Raw genomic sequence first — 8,298 nt, forward strand, 5'->3', positions numbered from 1 at the left:
GCAACTCTACAGTTATACCCGATACTAAGTCAGTATGGCTCTCCTCCGGCAGACGCCGCTAATATTAAGCGACACGACAAAGAGTGCGTGCGAGAGAGACAGAAAATCAGTCTGAGCGTGACGTCGGACGCTGCGTAGCCAATGTAAATTGATTTGTTCCTTTTGGCTACAAAAATTATCTGATCTGATCCAGATTCAGCAATCTGATAGATATGGTCGTTATCTATGATTCTGCGTTTTTAGTTTTCTCAAATCTGCAATATTGTGGATGCAACAGATTTTCGTCCTTTGTGTGGGCGGAAGGGGGTGGGGCGAAATTTTGAGATAAAGGTTTTATAGTGAGATCTAACAGAAGTGCGGATACCAAATTTGGTTACTCTAGCTTTAATAGTCTCTGAGATTTGTGAATATCCCCAGATTTGCATCCTTTGCGGGGCGAAATTTTGAAACAAACTCGTCTCGGTCCGATATATTAGGAGTGTGGATACCAAATTTGGTTGCTCTAGCTTTTATAGTCTCTGAGATCTAGGCGCTAATGTTTTACTCTAAGCAAAGCCGCCTATGCTACCTGTGTGTTAGAGAGAGACAGGGCGAGAAAAAATGAAATTGTTTTCTTGATGCTGGCTATAATAGTAATACGATCCAATTCAGGTTCTGCAGTCTAAAAGATATGGTCATTCTCTACGATTCTGCGTTTTTTGTTTTCTCGTATCTTTAAAATTGTGGATGCCACAGATTTTCGCCCTTTGTGGGGGCGGAAGTGGGCGGGGCAAAGTTTTGAAATATTTTTGTAGCAGTGACATATCACAGAAGTCTGGATCCAAAACATCGTTGCTCTACCTCTTATAGTCATGCTCAAAGACTGAAGGGGACGGACAGACGGACAGACGGACGGACGGACAGACGGACGGACGGACAGACGGACAGACAGACATGGCTCAATCGACTCGGCTATTGATGCTGATCAAGAATATATATACTTTATGGGGTCGGAAACGATTCCTTCTGGACGTTACACACATCCACTTTTACCACAAATCTAATATACCCCAATACTCATTTTGAGTATCGGGTATAATAAGCAACATATAATAAACTTATACATAAATTTTACAAAATGAAATAAAAAATCCTACTGCCGCAACATTTTGAGCTTCTTCTCGTATGATTTTGCATTTTGATTCCCTATCATCCTATCTGTTAACCATTTACAGTTTTTTCTAATCAAAATCAATACAAACTGATTGAGCAGATGATTTCGGTGTACAAAGCACGGATCGGAAAATTTAAACCAGTCTGCATATATATCTATTTTTGACCTTCAAATTAAAACATTTTTGGACTCTGATTCTTTTTAATTTGTGAGACTTTGTCTCCAAATGCCGATTAAATATATCAAAATAAATTTTAACTAATGTACAAAAATCTTCAGAAGGAGCTTTAAGTTTCAAACTACTGCTGACATAGCCAACATTTTTATTGAGTATTAAATAATTTTAAAAGTTCAGAGCATTTATTGCAGTCATACATAATATCTTAATGCTCTCATTAAATCCGGTTTGGATACTTAAATCTGTTGCTTCTATCGAAAGTACTAACTATGCATCTTCGTTAGTGGAAATCAAGATATCGTCATCAAAAGTTTTAGACTCTGATGCCGACTCACTTGACACATTATCTTTTATAATGTTAATTAAAATCTTCATTGGGCGAACAGTTCCCAGATACTGTAGTGGAAGTTAGAACTTTCATAGAAAGCATTTTACTAATAATAACATTAAATTCATACATAGTTGGATTATTGTTGGTAACACCGCGAGATCTGATTAAATAAAATAAATTTTCTAAAGGGTCTTGGTTTAATTTGGATTTAGCACTATACAAAACTTCAGCACTTTCACTCCAAACATTTTGGGCCAATGAAAGTATGGAGTTGATTTTTAAAGTCAACTTTAAAGTCCACTTCCTGTGGATATTTAAATTCTTCAAAATATTTTCGCATATCCTACAGGGTCTCATTGACAAGATTTTTGTCTTGTAGTGCACTCCAAAATGGGTTTTTATCGTAGAGGACATGACTATTTAGACAGTCGAATAATCTATTAATTTTTTCAATAAATGTAGCAGTCGCTTCTGCATTTTCTTTGCACTTTAAGAAGCCTCCAGAACTAATCATTGTTCGAAGAGCAGCGGCCACACTATGGCTAAACACTTGAGTGGCATATTTGACCTTAATTTTTTCAAAGCTATTTGGATATATATGCTTTGTTGTTACAGTTTTGTCGATTTCATACAGTTCTTCGACTATTTTCCATGAAACAACGCCATCAGGGGTATAAAGATTTATATTTCGGACAATGTTCCTTAGCGATTTAATCAAATGTGGAACATCGTAAATCGCAAATAATTCTTTATCTTGAACTTTAAAGCTGTGGTTCTTAATGTCGACTCCCAGTCTTCTGAAAACAGCTCTATTATTTGAGCCCTGGTCGCAAATAGCTGCTCGTACATTAAGCCGCTGTCCGGAGATCGCCTAGGCGCTGTCGGTGACACCTGTTGGCGCCCCGTATGATCCCAGTAGACCGACAGGGTCCCGTAAGTACCGTCCGGCGATAGCCTAGGTACTCTCGGCGATACTTGTCGGTATTCCCGCATAGCAAAGTTCCCCTTTCCGCGTCGTAGTAATTCTTAGGCCGACAGGGTGCTGTAAGTACCGTCTGGCGATAGCCTAGGTACTCTCGGCGATACTTGTCGGTATTCCCGCATAGCCAAGATCCCCTTTCGGCGTCGTAGTAATTCTTAGGCCGGCAGGGTCCCGTAAGTACTGTCCGGCGGTAGCAGGGGTACTCTCGGTGACACCTGTCGGTATTATCGCATAGCAACCCCCGCATTGATCCCGAGTTCGGTGGGGTTCTGAAGGCGCTATTCGGCGATAACCGGAGTGCTCTCGGTGGGACCAACCGCCACGTCCCATGATACGTCCGCTCCCGTCCACGGGACTGCTGCCCCGTCCCCCATCGTCTGTCCGAAATACGGAGTCCCGGCAAATTATAAATGTGGCTGTAATTTCGACCCTGGAGTAGACTGAGATATATACCCCAGCCCAGGATCGCTTCCTTACACCACAAAATATAAAATATTACAATAATATAATCACAAATTTATTTCCTTATTTTAAACAGGTTTATTATAAATTATAAAAATTATGCAAAACAATGATGTATCTAAATATATAATATAAGAAAAAATATATATACATATGTATACTAAAATAAATATGCATAAATATATATATTTATTTCTATAAAAAGAGGATATACAGTCAGCACAACATTTATTCGGACACTCGTCTATGTCAACTTTTTTCATTAATAACTTGAAAAGTATTTAAGTTTGACAAAAAATTTGTATTTCATTATGAACATGGATATTACTACTACTAATTTTAAATCTAAAAAACAAAAAAACCTTTGGCATATCCAAAAAAATTTAAAGTATCAAAAAGTGTTACGCACAACAATTATTCGGACACTTTTTATTTTTTACGAAAAAAACTTATTGTCCCCAATTTTTTCTGATTTCAATATTTGGTGGGGCCGCCCTTAGCTTCAATAACAGCTTTTAGACGTCGGGGAATACTTTTTACCAAATGATTGGTTTCATTTGGATTAATTTTCTCCCATTCCGTCATCAGAACCGTTTTAAGGGTTTCCTTGGAGGAAATTTTATGTTTCTCAATTTTTTTTTCTAGAAAATCCCAAACATGCTTTATGGGGATCAGATCTGGTGACTGCGGCGGCGTTTTTAACTGCTTGCACTGATACAACAGCCATTCTTGAACCAAATACGAGGTATGTTTGTGGTCATTGTCTTGTTGAAACATGAAATTCTTCGCTTCAAGACCCAATTTTTCAACACTCGGCATAAATTGTCATTCAAAATTTTCTTGTAGATGTGTTTATCCATCTTGGTCTCAATAAACACCATTTGCCCAGGTCCAGCTGCTGCTATACACCCCCAAACCATTACATTTCCATCGCCATGCTTCACTGTTGGAATGAGGTTTTTCTCTTTCATGGCTTGATTCTCCTTTCTCCATACTTTGGATCGTCCATCATGTCCGAATATAAATATAACATTCTCCCAAAAAGAATCTGGCTTATTTAAGTGAAGTTTGGCGAACTAAATGGGTTTTTATCGTAGAGGTTCTTAATGTCGACTCACAGTCTTCTGAAAACAGCTCTATTATTTGAGCCCTCGTCGCAAATAGCTGCTCGTGGCTTGTACTTATTCAATATTAGCTGTCACTTTAGTTAAAATGGCTTCGTGTTTTATACCGTTTGCAGTTACAGTATAGCTTAAAACGTATTTCCAGTAGGCCTCTTATCATGAAAACACAGACTTTATATTATATACTCCATGAGAGTATTCAAGGTGCGACCGGCATCTGAATTTTTTCTTTCCACAAATATATGTAAAACCAATTCCATTTATATTTATGCATATTTATTTAAGTATATATGTAAGATATTATTTAGAGTATTGTTTATTCGTATTATTATCGCGGTGGCCTGGTATGTGTGCTTACAAAAGTTCTTAATGTTACGGCTTATTTCTGCTGATTTTCTGCTGCTGCTTGAGTCGCGTCCGTATGCGGCTGTTCTCTCCTTTTCACTGCTTCGCTCTGTTCCTCTTCTTCTCTGTCTGCTGTTGATCTGATACTGATACTACTGCTGTTGCTGCTGCTGTTGCTGCTGCTGTTGCTGCTCATCAGCTGTTCCTCTGCTGCTGTTATTACTGCTGTTGCTGCTCCCCGCTGCCCCTTCAATAGGCCAGCTGGCCCACTCCTTCTTACACTCGGTCATCCTGATTAGTCATCAGTCCCTGATGACAATGCGTCCTCGTTTTCTACATAAAAGCTCCATAGTTTCATGTTATCATTGCTTGTGGTCGTGTTGCTTGGTCCTTCGACGTCTGCTGCCTTCCGAACATTATAGCGTCCGCCTCGTTTCACGTTGGTTATTTCGTATGGTCCTAAGAATTCGCTGGCCATCTTTCTTCCGGTTACAAATTGTGTTCTACGTATGGCTACGAGATCTCCGACCTTGTATCCGTATTCGCATTTACGCTTTTTATCGAACTGTTCCTTGTATCTGTCCTGGGCCTGCTGAATATTTTCTTTTGCCTCTTGTCGCATCTTTTGCCCATCAGCTCAAATGGACAACGCTTTGTAGACACGTGAACAGTGCTGTTAATAGCCCTTTGAACTTGCGGTACGAACTTATACCATCTTCCAGGTTCCTCCGACGACAATTTGGAAATGATGCTCAGAATAGATCGGCTTACGCGTTCAATTTGTCCGTTTCCTCTTGGTACCCCTGTGGTTCTCCATATGTGTTCGATGTTCTTTTCCTTGACAAACTCCTCAAAGCTTGAAGATGTAAATGCTGCTCCACGATCGCTTACTATGCGTGCCGGATTACCAAATACATCAGACCACTCCCTTCGTCTTCTCCTATTGTTTTTGTGGGATACATCCATATGATCATACTGAAGCTATCAACCATTGCGAATATGTACTTGTACTGCTTTGAAGTAGCATCCATAGGCCCAAGGTGATCCACGTGTATAGTATACAGCGGCTTTGATCCTTTGTCGAATTGATGCAGAAATCCCTCTTTTTTGCCAATCTTTTTGTAGTAGATTATACATTTCATACAGTTTCCTATGATCTGCATTACTTTTCCTTCCAGATGTGGAATCCAATAGCTCTGCTGTACGGTATGCATTGTTTTTTGAGCGGCAAAGTGTCCTGCGTTGTGAGCGTCGGTTATTACTTCTTTTTCTAATGACTTCGGTATTGCCAGCAAGTCCGTGCCTTGCACCACTTTGTATACGAGACCAGCTTTCAACTTAAAGTTGTCATATGGTTTACTTTTCAAAATTTCGGAAACTGCTTTGATCATCGTATCCTCCTGCTGGGCTTTTTTATTTGATGATGAGCGTCGTATTATCCCAGCGTTGGCCCATTCATCGATCTGCTGCTTGACAACGTCGGCTTCGCTGATGGCCACTCGACTTGGCGAACGTCAAAACGGCGCTATTTTCTCGTCCGGTACGATCTTCAGCATGATCGGGCACACTGCAGTCTGCTTCTTTTCAGTCCTGAATCATTGATTGGACGGCATCTCTGAACTGCGATGGAATGTTTATGTCAGTATTTGCTTCCACCACGTTGTAAATAATATCTGTTTGGTGTCCTCAGTTTCTTGTCCCGGCAGGGGAGAAAACTTATATCCTCCTGGCCTTGTTGTCATTGTGAACTTGGATATAAAGTCGTGTCCAAGCAACAATTCGCATCCGACGGCATGATCGGCCACCACAAGGAATTTGTGTGCCAGTCGCATTCCTTCGGTCTCCACTTCTGCCGTAAATTGCCCAGCGGAGCGTGTGATGTTGTTTCCAAGTCCCCTCAAAGTTGACGAACTGGCTTGCAGATGGATACCACTCATTTTGCCGAAAACTGACATCTTTAATAGGGAAACATCTGCACCGGTGTCTATGAGCCGCTTGACTTGCACGTCGTTAATTTTTAGAGACTTCAGGCGTTTTTCCTCGTATGCAACGTTTACGGCAGCGGCACTCGGGCAATCCTTAGACATGTGTCCAGTTTGATTGCAGCGGAAACACTTTAATGCAGCTCGGCAATCCTTGCGTAGATGCTCCTGGGATCCACAATTGTAGCAGTGCTGCTTCCTTTCATATTTGGTGAAATTGGACTTCTTTCCGAACGGCTGTGAGTCTTTTTGTTTCGGGGCGAAGCCCCCATCAACCGCGAGCGTTCTTTCGTAGATTTCGTATTTCTCTCGCAGCTGCTTGTATGAGCTGCATCCATACAAGGTGTACTTATAATCCGTTTTTAAATTCAGTCCGTCGACAATGTATCGAATCACCGACTCCGTGTCTGTTGTCCCACGTGCAGCAATGCGTTTCATCTGTAGTATATATTCGTGAAAACTTTCGCCGGAAATCTTCACTCGCATAGACAATTGATTGTGAATTTGCGCACTGCATAAACGCTCACACTCAAACTCTTGTAAAAGTTGGTGACGCAATTGGCCGTACTCATACACTGCTGTGGACTCGAGAAAAAGAGCGGCTGTACCTGTCATTTTTGCTCGGGCTTGCACGTATTTTTGTTTGTCATTTAGTCCGTATGCTTCAGCGTTTAGCTCGAAGTTAATAAACCACTGCTGTACCGACATATTTTCTCCGTTGAATTCTGGAATAATTTTGGCAAAATTTTCCACTACCAGCTTTGCATCATTTTTCTTGTCTATTTCATCAGCATTTATTTTCATCGAGAGCAGTTGAACCAGCTGTTGGAGCGTCTGTGTGTTTTCTTCTAGGAGTGTTGACCTCATCGCTTCCTCGTTCGCGTTTTGCTGGCGATTGATCCTGTTTTCTTCTGATCCACTTGGGCCTTCGTTTTGCTGCATATTCCCGGCTGGTGGTCCACTTGTATTTTCCATTATAATTCTACTGCGCAATACTCTTGTGGGCAGCCGGCTTGAAACAACCCTTTTTTCTCGGTTCTTCTTTTCACCCACTCGCTGTCTCGCTTCCTCTGCTTGCGGCTTCCGAGAGTCAAATGCGCAGTTTTTTTGCACCTGCTGCTGTTGCTGCTGCTGTTACTACTGCTGTTGCTGCTCATCAGCTGTTCCTCTGCTGCTGTTATTACTGCTGTTGCTGCTCCCCGCTGCCCCTTCAATAGGCCAGCTGGCCCACTCCTTCTTACATATATATAATTTTTCTTATATTGTATATTTAGATACATCATTGTTTTAGTGATAATAAACAAAAAAACCGAAAACCGGCTGCGTTTGCATAATTTTTATAATTTGTAATCAACCTGCTTAAGATAAGGAAATAAATGTGCAATTATTTTATTGTATATAGTCGAGAACCGACGGCGTTTACATAATTTTTATAATTTACAGTCAACCTGTTTAAAATAAGGAAATAAATGTGTAAATATATTATTGTAATATTTTATATTTTTTGGTATAAATCAAACAAATAACAGCTTTTATTTTATTTCCCGCGCCCTAGTGTACCATACCACCACCCCCTGCCCATTCTTCATTTATTTTGTGGCGGTAGGTCAGACCAGCAAAAGACCCAAAACAAGAACCAAACTCAAATTTCAGTTCTACCGGCCAGCAATAGTAAACACACACACGCAAAGTACGTGAGAATGCATGTGCACCCATACACTAAAACATGCTGGTGGCAAAA

This window comes from Drosophila persimilis, unplaced genomic scaffold (genome assembly GCF_003286085.1).
Source record: "Drosophila persimilis strain 14011-0111.01,24,50 unplaced genomic scaffold, DperRS2 tig00000124-arrow-pilon, whole genome shotgun sequence".
NCBI lineage: Eukaryota > Metazoa > Arthropoda > Insecta > Diptera > Drosophilidae > Drosophila > Drosophila persimilis.